The sequence below is a fragment of the Thamnophis elegans genome, chromosome 13 (assembly GCF_009769535.1).
Source record: "Thamnophis elegans isolate rThaEle1 chromosome 13, rThaEle1.pri, whole genome shotgun sequence".
NCBI classification, from domain to species: Eukaryota; Metazoa; Chordata; class Lepidosauria; order Squamata; family Colubridae; genus Thamnophis; species Thamnophis elegans.
In genome coordinates this window covers 45,407,784-45,421,715 of record NC_045553.1, presented here as the reverse complement: position 1 = coordinate 45,421,715, position 13,932 = coordinate 45,407,784, and positions in this window count along the sequence as shown.

Sequence of the window (13,932 nt, the reverse complement as noted above, 5' to 3'; positions counted from 1 at the left end):
AGTGAGGGTTTTAAGCCTGGATTTCCTAGGTCAACTGGTCTTTCTTCGAAGCGTGCTTCCTTCAACTGCCCTCTTTCACCGACTTTCCTTGCATCTCTTTGCAGATCAACAAGGAGCGCCTCTACCTGCCGTTGAAGCTGGGCCAAGGGAAGGTCAACATTTTCACTTTCGGCTTCCACATCGTTATAGAGACTGATTTTGGTCTGAAGGTGGTGTATGACTGGAGGACCTTCCTCTCCATCACGATTCCACGGAGCCTCCAAAATAGCACCTACGGCCTTTGCGGGAGATACAATGGCGATCCTGAGGATGATCTTCAGACCTCTGGCGGCCTTGTGGTCTCCAGCATTAATGAGTTTGGCCACAGCTGGGCCAAGCGGGACCCCTTTTGCCAGGCTGGGTGTGGCGATAGGTGCCCAACTTGTCGTAAGGTAGAAGGCTTCTGGAAGCCTCAGCAGCTGTGCAGTTTGATTCCTAGCAAGAGTGGGGTCTTCTCCAGGTGCCACAGTAAGGTCAACCCGGCCTTCTTTTATAAGAACTGTTTATTTGACACCTGCATTGATGGTGGAGCAGTGCAGACAGCTTGCAGTTGGCTGCAAAATTATGCCAGCACTTGCCAAACCCAGGGAATAGCAGTCACGGGCTGGAGGAACTTCACTTCATGCGGTAAGTAGATCTTCTTCTTCTTCTTCTTCTTCTTCTTCTTCTTCTTCTTCTTCTTCTTCTTCTTCTTCTTCTTCTCCTTCTTTTCCTCTTCTTCTTTACCTCTTCTTCTTCTTCTTCTTCTGCTTCTCCTCCTCCTCCTCCTCTTCTTCTTTTCCTCCTCCTCCTCTTCTTCTTCTTTTCCTCCTCTTCTTCTTTTCCTCCTCCTCCTCCTCCTCCTCTTCTTCTTCTTCTTCTTTTCCTCCTCCTCCTCCTCTTCTTCTTCTCCTCCTCTTCTTCTTTTTCTTCTTCTTGTCCTCCTCCTCTTCTTCTTTTCCTCCTCTTCTTCTTTTCCTCCTCCTCCTCCTCCTCTTCTTCTTCTTCTTCTTTTCCTCCTCCTCCTCCTCCTCTTCTTCTTCTTCTTTTCCTCCTCTTCTTCTTTTCCTCTTCTTCTTTTCCTCCTCCTCCTCCTCTTCTTCTTTTCCTTCTTCTCCTCCTCCTCCTCTTCTTCTTCTCCTCCTCCTCTTCTTCTTCTTTTCCTCCTCCTCCTCTTCTTCTCCTCCTCCTCCTCCTCCTCCTCCTCTTCTTCTTCTTCTTCGGTTTCTGGTCATCTTCCCAAGGCAGTCATTCTTCATTTGTCAAATGCAAATGTTATTAGTGTATGCAAGTGAAGGAAAAGTCCATGCAATTGTTGCAAAGAGCCTCTCCTGTCAATAAGTTACCATGTTTTGTTCAATTATTCGTCTCATAAGTGAAGACGCAAAGTGTCTCAGGCAGGCCGACTGTCTGGCAAATCCATTGAAAAGTTGTTTTCCTCACTAATCAGATTTACAAATTAAATTAGGATCTTTTTCGGTCTGCAAATTGACAGCCTCCATAAGCCTTGCTCCTTCCACTGGGGGATTCATTAACAGCCCTGAGAAAAATGGAGGCGGGTGGAAGAGAAAAGCTTTGAAATTGGGCATTTCTCCACTCTTGTCTTGGCCCTTCGGAAGGCTGAGAGGTTCTTAAAATTGCCTCTCTGGACAGAGAAAGGGAACACGTTTTTGAGAAAGCCACAGTGATGTTTTGAGAGCACTGTGGCATTCAAGCGTGCAAGGATTTCTCTTTTCGAGCTGTTGCTTCCGGACAGAGGCTTTGGTTTTGATACAGCTCAGAAATCCCTTGCTCAAATATAGTGGCATTATTTTCGCTTCGAGGGGCAGTTATGAGTGGTCGAATCCTTGTTACCAAGTTCTCTTTCTCTCTTTTTTTAAAAAAATCCCTGGGGTTGATGAACTGGGGAGTAAACATCTCCCTCCAGAGACAGGATTTGATCTCCTGGAGGTCAGTAAGGGAAATCACCATGGACAACTCCTTCATATTGCCACCAACTCCCTGTGAAACGCATTGTAGATTTGGAGATATTATCTCCAAATCAAAGACCATCTTTCCTGTTCAGCTTTAGTTTCTACATTGTAGGCAGGGGTGAAATTCAGCAGGTTCTGACAGGTTCTGGAGAACCGGTAGCGGGAATTTTGAGTAGTTTGGAGAACTGGCAAATTCACTCTGGCTGGCCCCATAGTGGGGTGGGAATGGGGATTTTGCAGTATCCTTCCCCTGCCACACCCACCAAGCCATGCCTACAGAACCAATAGTTAAAAAAAAATTGAATTTCACCACTGATCGTAGGCCAACTTTTACTAAACCACAGACAATTCTAGTTGCTCATTCTTAGCTCTCCGGGTCCAGAGGAATCTTTGCCTATCAGTTGTATGTGCCAGTAAATATGTTTTCCTAATTTAGCTTGAGTAGATGGCTCTTAAGACTCTCAATCATGCTAATCAAGTTGTTCCTCTGGACTTAAGCTCCTTGGGTCTATTATGTCATAGAGATGTGTTGTGGCCCAGCAGGAGCTGTTGGAGCTGCCAACAGACTCTGATAGCGAGGGACCCTATGAGTCGGCTCTGGAAGATGTGGAGGACCCTGGACAGGGTTCAGACTCCGAGCAGGGACCAGAGAGGCTGGTTGGCCACCAAGAGGCGCCTGAGGCATGGAGCCGTGGTGAAAGTCAAAGGGAGTTTGTCTCTGACGTCAGGCCCTGGAGCAGTGGTGAAGACGTCAGACTCTGGAGCAGTGGGGAGGAGCTAAGGGAGTTGGTCCCAGACGCCAGGCAAAGACGGGCAGATAAGCGCCGGCAGCAACTACAGAGATATAGAAGATAATTGGGGCCAGGTGGTTGTGATTAGGCTCCTCCCAAGAGAGTATATAAGAAGGCACTTTGGGAGGAGGCTTTTTGCAGGACACATCCGTTATACTCAAGCTGGAGAAGCTCTTGTGTGTATTTCTTATCTGTGGAAGCTTGGGTTGCTGCCAAAGCCTTGTTGGTGTGTTAATTACTGTGAATAAATTGGCTAGCAGTAATCTTGTGTCAGCATGACTCACCGTATGGAGGGGGGGGGTCAGAACAGAGATGTATATGGCTTCACCGAGATGCACCCATGTTAAGAAGCTTTGTCCCTTGCATTCTAGCGGTCAGCTGCCCTCCCAACAGCCACTATGAAAGCTGTGTGAGCGTCTGCCAGCCTCGCTGTGCCGCCATCCGGTTGAAAGTGACTGCAACCATTATTGCGTGGAAGGATGTCAGTGCGATCCAGGCTACGTCCTCAATGGCAAAAGCTGCATTCTTCCTCACAACTGCGGCTGTTACTCAGATGGCAAATATTACGAGGTGAGCCAGTAACTGGGAGCCTGGGAGATAGTGTTGCCAGAGCAGAGAAGAAGTGGGACGTGGACGTCCAGAAGGCACAAACAACATCACACAAATGCTACGATTCAGTATTAAGCATTGCATCAGTCTTTGATATGCAAGCATGCAATGGTGGCGTTTTTGTGATAATATCATAATGAGTGTCTTATGTGTTATCACTCTGGCATCATTGCAGCTTGTTCCAAACTCCCCTGGAGTAGGATATGTTTTCTGGAGCAGGCATGGCTGGAATTCAATAGTAACATAGATTTGGTCCAGCGTGACTTTCAATATTTCAAAAACTCGTCTCATTTCTTTTCGTCTAAAAGACAATATTGGCAGTGAGGTGCTGCAAGAACACCAGCCAAATAAGCCGCTAAATAGAATCAGTCTCAGAATCAGGATTTCATGTCTGGAATACATTAAGGGAGAACATTTTCTGAGTAGCATCCATTACGAGTGTTAGAGTGTGGGCGTACAGTCTACACGAATTCTTCCTATTATTGCAATAGATATTGTCCATAAGATAAAGGTAAAGGTTCCCCTCACATATATGTGCTAGTCATTCCCCACTCTATGGGGCGGTGCTCATCTCCATTTCAAAGCCGAAGACTCAGCGCTGTCCGAAGATATCTCCGTGGTCATGTGGCTGGCATTACTCAAAGCCGAAGGCACACGAAATGCTGTTACCTTCCCACCAAAGGTGGTCCCTATTTTTCTACTTGCATTTAAGTGCTTTCGAACTGTTAGGTTGGCAGAAGCTGGGACAAGTAACGGGAGCTCACTCCGTTACACGGCGCTAAGGAGTCGAACCGCCAAGCTGCAAATCTTTCCGATCAACAAGCTCAGCATCTTAGCCACTGAGCCATCACGTCCCTTTCATTGTCCATAAAGATTACAACAAAAATATACAAAAGAGCTATTTTTGTTTGTTTTAAAAAAGCTATGTGAAATTCTCCTCTAAGCTTCCTTTGCTTACTAACCATGCATTTCTAAACAGGCAGTTGTAAATCCGTGCAGCTTAGTTGCTCTTTTCTGCTGCCCTCGAGTTGTTGTTTTTTTTTTTCCAGGAGATATAAGGATATGTTTGCTTTTACACCATCATCTCTATTACTTGTGACCTTTAGCATCCAAACTAAGAAGATCTGCTCCGTCGTATTGAAGGAGCCATCCTCATCTATATTCATCCAAACAACAATAACCACAATGAGCAAAAAAAAAAAAAGAGAAGATAAGAAGGCTTGTAGAATTTGTGCAAATTATAGTGTTTTTCTGCCTTAAACTGCCTGTGGGATTGCATAGCAAATAGGTTGCAAATAGGAAGAAAGCAAAGAAGAGATATGGAATGTTGTTGATCTGTTGTTCTTTCAACAATGCTCCGTAATAGGTTGAATTTGGGGGAAGTAAACACAGTTCTTTGGGGAATTGGTTCACAGGGCTTTAAAAAGGGATTTTTTTCCCCTGCAGATAATATTCAGGGACTATAATTTTTTTCCCCCTTCTCTTCCTCTACATTACCAGTCAATATTGCTGTCAAGTTTCAGCCTCCCTTGAGTGATCCCATAAAGGACAACTGTGGAATAATGCACTGGGTGCATCTATGAAGGATGCAGGATCAGTTTAGCATCAGGTTGATCCCCACAATGCAGTGACGCCAATTCTCAATAATGTGGTGATACTTTTTTTTTTCCTCCCAAGGGAGAGAGGAAAATAGGAGAAGATAGTAGCTTTGTCATGTTCTCAACATCCCTTACTGGGCCCTCAAAGGAGATCCTTCCCTGTCATTTGCTGATTTCTGATTCCCCAGAATATACTCTCGCAGATGAGAGAAGGAGAAAGCCATAAATTCATAGAAAGGACATTTCATTTGCAGAGGGAAACTAATAAATGAGAGACAAAGAAGATTAATCAAGGTGAAAAAATGGTTGTGAGTAGGTTTTATTTTGACATGGGGGATATTAAATTTTATTTCTGAGTTAGTCATCAATCTAGTGATTATTTTTCAATGGGACAAGTTGATATTTCTTGGTTCTTGTCCCAGTAAATTATTTACCTTGTCTTATACCGTATCTAATAGAGATCAATCAATAATAACCGTCAGTTTTCCAGAGTTTCATTCATAAGGCTTTTCCTTCACTACCCTGTCTTTTCCTCTTCTTCATTTTTTGCTTCAGTTTATTTATGTATGTAGTTTTCCCCAATATGCACATTTTCCTATCCTAAAATATTAAGTTGTATACCTATTCTAACCAAAACTCTCCATTTTTTATGATTTCCAGTGCGGCATTAATGTTATTGCATCGTATCAAGGATGCTGCTAATCCAAGCCAGACAACAATGAGCCACTAACACAAGTATAACAATCTGACCAAATTAAGTAGTTTTCCGTGTTTGGAGAAGACAGCTTGGGTTAAAAATTAGCATAGCCCTCTTTTCATGCTAAATGATACAAGACAGCTTAGAAACTTTGCCCATGTTTCTTAGAAGTAGCCTTTAGCTTCCTGTCTCTTCAAAATAACGAAGTTTAAAAAAACCATTGGTTGTTCCCATCCAACAGTTGGATAAAGCCACGGCGAAGAATAATTTCTGATACCAGTTTTGTCTTTCTATCTTCCTGTACTTGGCTTTTTACTTCTCAAGTAAAAGGAAAAAAAATAGTAGCTGGATTTATTTGATGAGTCCAAGTTCTTGCTCTCCGTTATGCTATAAATCTGATAATGAAAGAATGGAATGCGATGTGTGCTTCTCTGCAAAGCTACACTTCGGCAGTGAAAAGGCTATTGGTACCACTGCCCTTTGGAGGAGTGGGCAGGAATGTTGCTATGGAAACAATAGCCTTTTCACTGCTGAAGTGTAGCTTTGAATTTCTTCCCTTTTACAGGTCACGAGCATAACAGGCCAGGGACACCAGTCAGGAACTTTTCACAAGTCTTTTGATCTGCCAGAATGAGGCCTCTAAGCCAGAATATGCATTTTAAAACAAGATCCCAAAGAGATTTTAGGAACTATTGCTTTTAACAGGTTGATCACAACCATTAATTACTTTGTAGTAAACTGTGATTTATGGTTGCATTAAACAATAGATTGTCCTAGGATTTCAAACTTTTTAATCATACCTTTTGGGGCCCCAGAGTGGGTTACCTAAAACATAGCGTATTATGTTTGGATGCAACAGCAAATTATAGCACGCAAAAAATTCAGAAATAAGTGTTCATGTTGCAGCAAACAAAATGTGGATGAAGAAAAGAATAAATCTGTAAAATGAAGGCTCTAAACTTTTCTTTCGCATCTTTCCAAATCACTCTCTGGTGAAACAGCTGAACACACACTGCAAATCAGAAATGACATGATATGCTGAACTTGTTTCTAGATCGTTTTGCTGCTTGTCACCAAATGAAAAACGAAATGTCTGAATGCATCTGAATCTTCTTCTTTTTGTGACATATCTGTTATCGGATGTTGGCGATCATGTTGGCGATCCTATTCAGATCCTATGTATCTGAATAGGGAATTGAAATGGGTTATTATCTTGAAAATCCAGTATTATACATCTGTTGCCCTTTAGAAAAAGACATTTTAAGGTTTTGTTTGGAGAGAATTATATTGACCCAAACCCCACAGATTTTCATTTGCCAAGTGCCGAGAGCTTCTGGCAAGAGAGCATGTTAGCTATCCACTAAGAAATGCTCTACACAGCCTCCCTCTCCTGGTGAAAAATAAAATTTTCAAGGAGCCAGCTGATTCCTGCATGGCCCCACTGTGCAGCTAGCTGGATGAATTGCAAAAAGATTTGGTAGTTAGACTACTGTCTGGTTCTTAAAAGAAAAATAAACTCTATTTAGTTCACTGTAGTTAGTGATTGTTCGTTGTGTATATGAATTGCATGTATGATATGTTGTCTAACTAAAATGCTTTAAGTGAGGTCAGGAAGAACTGTATACTGAAACAACAGCACAATGGAATGAACATTTATCTCATGCCAGCCCTGCAAATCAGCAGCAGACACTTGACAGTGGAGTTAAAATATAATCTTCCCTGCACAGAAAATGTGTGTTTGTAGGTTTGCATGCATGAATGCTGCTTTCTCTTTAAATAAAAAAAAAGTCAAGAAATCAAAATCATAAAATAAACCAGACTATCCAGCTATGGGCAAATATGTTATTGTTGGACAAGACAAATAATAAGTGCTCCATTGGAGCAAGAAGCAAAATAAAATAAATGAAATTGCAGCAAAAGAAACTGCAGAATTTCATGGACAGGTAAAGTCACTGTAGGACAAGCCCGGCAAGGAGGCACCGAAATGACATTTAGTCAAACGTCAAACCTTTCCAGAGGCACTGAGCCATGAGGACAACTTGGGAAGTACTGTACATTCCTTAGGTCTGCTGATATGGCCCATAAGACCACCTCTTGGTAGAAGTTTGACATATTTATCAGCAGAAGGACAGGGCAGGAGGCACAGAGATGGGCTTTGGATCCTTGTTCCATTCTCCAGGGCATTTGGTGGGTCTTTAGAGGTGTTGCTTTCAACCTTTGGAAGAACTGTTTGCATCTTGTCTCTGTCTTTTCCTCCCTTTTCTGTAGCCCAAGCAGCTTTTCTGGAACAGTGACTGCACCCGCCGTTGCCGTTGCTTTCGTCGAAACCTGATCCAGTGTGACCCTCGGCAGTGTAAATCCGATGAGGAGTGTGCCCTCCAGAATGGAGTCCGGGGTTGCTTTAGCATGAAGAGCTCCTACTGCATTGCTGCAGGAGGAGGGGTCTTCCGCACGTTTGACGGCGCCTTCCTCCGCTTCCCTGCCAACTGCGCCTTTGTCCTCTCCACCATCTGCCAAAAGCTCCCCGACATCTCCTTCCAGCTCATCATCAATTTTGATAAGTGGACGTATCCCAATTTGACCGTAATTTCACCGGTTTACTTTTATATTAATGAGGAGCAGATTCTTATCAGCGATCGAAATACAATTAAGGTACAGTGTCAAGTCATTAAGAAACTTTTAGACTGGGGTCCAGCCATCCCGGGAGGGGGGGGGCTGAGCTGAGGCTGGTCAGTAGCCTCCCAATTTTGCCAATCACTTTGCCAATGTTTGAGATGCCAGCAAAGAAAGCAGAATAGGCCACAGAAGGAGAGTTTGGAGTATTCATGACTCAAAGCCAGACTTCCAAACTTGGCTTTAGAAGGAAATCTACTCTGCTTAAAAAGGGGAGGATGGGCTTCTTACAAACTAAAGTATATTTACTTCCACATTTAGGTGAATGGGACATCAGTGAGCATTCCTTTTGTTACTGGTTTGTCAACCAAAATCTACAGTCTGGAAGGTTTCCTGGTCATAGACACGAGCCCAGATATTCAGATCCACTACAATGGGTTCAACATCATCAAAATTGCCATTAGTGAACGCTTGCAAAACAAAGTTTGTGGGCTTTGTGGAAATTTTAATGGAGATCACACTGATGATTATGTCACCCTGCGAGGGAAGCCAGTCGTCAGCAGTGTGTTCCTGGGCCAGAGCTGGAAAACCAATGGCATGCAGAAGAGGTAACGGGCGGGGCCAAGTGAGTGATATGTCCAGAAGAAATTGTTCATTTTGCTAGCTGCATCAGCCACATATTGTCCCATCTGAGGGACCACATTTAAAAGTAGTTTGGTTTACAAGTGTTTTTAACTAATCACTGCACAGAAAAAGAAGACATCAATGATACTTTGCATGGGCCCATTTGGGAAGATGGGTGGAGACATCAGTGTGAAGAATTGCTGGAAAAAAGTTGGTGGTGAGGGGAGTAACTTCTTTATGGCATTTCACTATCTAATTTTAGCAGCAAACAATTCTGCCAGCTTCTGTTATAGTTTTAGATGGGCACTGAAAGACTCACAGTTGCATTGGTACTCCTATCTCGCTCTGCCAACTCTAGGGGAAAGGAGAAACAGAGTCCAGGCCCCTTGCAATAATTAGAAGAATGGGGAGAATCCAATCGCTAGTTCCTTTTCAATAAATTGTTTAGGTTTTATTTCTGCTTTCAAAGGCTAGGAAGGATGTGCCAAATAGTTATGATGCTCTGTGTTTGAAGAGCTGACCTTTGGACAGCTGTTAATTGAAAGACAGGAATTGAAAACCCATACATTTAGGGAAGAGTTAGAGTTTAAGCAGCTGACCCACATCGGAATAACTCAAAGCTCACCATGTATCATCTTCAATCAAAACCTCTGTTGTCCTTTCTGTTGAGAGCAGCTAATGGCCAACAGGAATGGATGAAAACCTACTGGTACTGGAAATAATTCCTTACCAGAGGGATGGTGCATGGTAGAGTCTAACCAGGGTGGGTCACCATTTATGGTAAGAACATATAAAATAATGACACTGTGATTACACTGATGTTGTGGAAAGTCATGCTTTGTTTGACAATAGTTTAGTGAATAAACCAAAGACAGCTGTAATTGTATTTGGAATGACCTTGGGAGATGGAAAAGAACAGCCAGGACAACAAACAGATAAGAGGCACCTTAGCCCTTAGCAGGAAAGAGAAGTTTCTTGGCTGTAAACACAACAAGGGAAAAATATGGCTTTGGACTTGTTAAGATTGATGTTAGCCTCATGAGGTAGCCAGACAGGGCTCCTTCTGAGATATTTGCTACATCCACATTCCTATTGAATGCTAAACAGCCTCTTATCCAGTCATAGCCCTGGCTATATGTCTCTTAAGATTATTCCCACATACTATATCCTTGGTGGAGTATAAACCAAAGTTAAAATAATGGTTCTACAAACCATTATTGTCATTTTCTTCTGGTTTTCTTTTGTGTTTATGATTCCAGCTGCAATGAGCTCCAGTATTCACAATATGCTGCTGCTTGCGACAACGTTCAAATCCAAATCCTGCAGAGTGACAGCTACTGCCTCAAGCTCACTGATATGAAAGGTTTCTTCCAGCCTTGTTATGGACTGCTGGACCCATTGCCTTTTTATGAATCATGTTTTCTTGATGGCTGCTACAATCAGAAGAAGTACCAGCTCTGTGGCTCTTTAGCAGCATATGGAGAGGCCTGTCGCTCCTTTGGGATCCTCAGTACAGAGTGGATTGAGAAGGAAAATTGCTGTAAGCAAGCTTGTCTTAGTTTAGTCCTTTTTAGACAGTTTCTTCATTGCATTCCCTTCAGCAGTGAGTAAAAGAATATAAATATGGGCATATTTGGTGTGGAAGAGTCTTCTCCATGGTTTTTACCACGAATGCTTTCTTAATTGCTAGCATAAAAAGGTTTCCCCCACTGGAGAGACAAAGAAAATGTTTTTTCAGGGGAAGAAGCTTTTGAAGACATGGTAGGAAATATTTCAGTACAGGGTGATTATTTTTCTGCTTACACTTTGCATTCTATCTTTCATGGAAATCTCCTCCGAAAAAAAATGAACATAAAATAAATCAGATACCCTTGTCTGTTTCCCACCCCCACCTTTTTATCTTTTTTTAGCAGGAGTGGTCGAAGATCCCTGCATGGGAGCAGATTGTCCCAACAGAACTTGTGATGTGGACAATGATGGAGAACTCTGCGGTTGCATTGAACCTCCTGCCTATGGAAACAGTGAGTGCCCTACAAGCAGATCCTGATGAGAAATGTCCTATGAGGTTTCTGTAGTAATCCTCTTCTTCTCTCACAGGCACACATGATATTCTAGATGCTGAGGTGACCTGCAAAGCTGCCCTAATGGAGGTGTCCATCTCAAAGTGCAAGCTGTTCCAACTGGGCTTTGAAAGGGAAGGTGTCCGCATCAATGACCGCCGTTGTCCTGGCATTGAAGGCGAAGATTTCATCTCGTTCCAGATCAACAACACCAAGGGCAATTGTGGAAACATTGTGCAGGTCAGAATGATTGAGAAACTATGGGTTTATTTCCCCCTTGTGGCACTTAAGATTTTTATCAAAGCTTCTGAATTAGCTTTATCTTGCAGTGGAAGTAGTTTTCATTGCTGTCAGAACATCATCATAAACATTTAATTTTTGCAATGTTCCCTCTATGATGAAATGAATAATGTGAATAAAAACTTACAATGCCAAAAAACCATCATTGGCAAATTTGGGACTTTGCCATTAGCCCTTTATTTTTTGGCCATGGATGTCTACATGTCTGGCTTCCCTTTCTTCTTAGCTCATAGAAGACATGAAATAATTACATAGTTCTCTTTGGATTAGAGATCTTTTCTTAGCCAGTCATCTCAGTTCCATTGGATTAGATTAAGAAATGAAGTTTGCAGCATAAATTTGAAGCTATAAGCAAGGAGAATCCAGGATCTAAGGAAATAACTGTATCATTAGGCAGGTTTTTTCCTAAACATGTGCATTTTTTCTCCTCTTCACATTGTAGTCTAACAGCACCCACATTATGTATAAAAACACAGTCTGGATTGAAAGTGCAAACAACACTGGAAATATCATTACTCGAGACAGGACCATCAATGTTGAATTTTCTTGTGCATATGAGCTTGACATTAAAATTTCTTTGGATTCTGTTGTGAGACCAATGCTCAGGTAAGAAAAAGTGTTGATTCTTTGGGCATTCTGAGGAAATGAAGAATTTGATGAAGGGATTCCATTATCTCATGGATTTTATTTGAAAGTGTGCAACTGGCTGAGATTCTGGGAATTGAAGTCCACAGTTCTGACAAAATGTAAACACCAGTTTTTATTTTAATGAAATTAACCAATTGCTGTAGCCCTTGCTTTATTTATTTCCTTGTAGAATGAAGATCTTTTATTTTGAGTTTGATCCAGTTTTTTAAAAATATTTTCCTTACTCTCAATTATACCAATAGCATTTGATTTTGTCTGTTTTCTTATTTAACAAAATAGTGAGATCCAAAATAAATTTACCTCCAAGCATTAGAGTGTTGTAATTTTTGGAAATATTTTAACTGGATGTTAATTTATATAGTTAATATTTTATTAAGTTTGGTAATTGTTAACTTTGGTAATAGGATGTAAATGAAGTAAATAGATGGAATTAAATTAAATGAATCAATAAATAACAGCCATAACAAAGTTATTAGTTTTAAATTCTTCAACAGCAGATTTGTCACCTTTTTGTTTTGGTATAACGGTTATTTTTTCTCTACCTTGTTCTCTCTTTGTAGTGTCATTAATCTGACTGTACCTACAAAGGAAGGCAGTTTCACTACCAAAATGGCCCTATATAAAAATTCATCCTATAAGCATCCCTACAGGCAAGGAGAAGTTGTGCTAACCACACGTGATGTATTGTACGTTGGTGTCTTTGTGATGGGGGCAGATTCCACTCACCTCATCCTCACACTGAACAAATGTTATGCAACACCATCACGAGACAGCAATGACAAGCTCAGATACTTCATCATTGAAGAAGGGTGAGCCATTCTTTTTCAGTGCCTAGTGTTCGAAATTCCAGAAGAAAAGCTTGTCAGTTCTTGGGTGTTCTGCTGGAACTAATCAGTGCATTCCTTTTTCTTGCAGTTGTCAGAATATCAAGGATAATACAATTGGAATTGAGGAGAATGGGGTCTCCCTCACCTGCCGTTTTCATGTCACTGTTTTCAAATTCATTGGCGATTATGATGAGGTTCATTTGCACTGTGCAGTCTCGCTTTGTGATTCAGAAAGATACTCATGTAAAATAGTAAGTGGTGCAAACCTCAGGTGCAGTTCGTGTCAATGTGCTATTTAAGGCTGTCCTCAAAAAATGGAAATCTTTCTGAGTTGATCAAAAACTTGATTTTTGAAGGACAGTATAATCTAAAATGCGTGTGCTTCAGATACAACTTTAATGATAGGGATCTGTAACTTCTGCTTTGTAGCTCGTTTAAATATTTGCACCCTGGTGCATTTTAAGACAGGGGAAAATTGATACTTTTAACCTTGTATATGATTAAGGTACCTATTTTATCCCTTATATATTTGGCTCTATGGTCCCTGGTTCTGTTTATTCTTAAAAATTGCTATTGACAGATCATGCAAAGTACAATATATGCTTTCAAAACAACAGAAGTTGTGTACCAAAGAAACATTTCTATCTCTTTCTTTTTGGCTCAATCAGAATTGTCCACAGAATACCCGGAGGGCCAATGATTATTCCAAAGGTCTCAATGAGCAAATCATTTCTGTGGGACCAATCAGAAGAAAACGTAAGTGTGATGTTTCTCCAAGTTTTCATTCAGAAATCTGGATCGATTTTACTGCATGGATGCATGATTAAAACAGATTTGTTTTTTTTTACTTTGACTGGTGCTTTTTAGGCCTAGACTGGTGTGAAGACAATGGAGGCTGTGAACAGATATGCACAAGCCAGGTGGATGGGCCACTCTGTAGCTGTGTAACTGGAACCTTGCAAAAAGATGGCAAGAGCTGTCGAGGTGAATGAACCCTTTTTCAAGGATTGATAGAAATTTCCTTAGGCATTTATATATAGGCGACAGAAACGATATGTTTCTGACTGAAGTTTATATTATTTTTAAAACATGCAGCTTGAATGTTCATTGTCTCTTCTACTTTTCTTTGCAGCAACCAGCTCTTCAACTGAGGCTCAAGCCAGGCTGCTTCTGC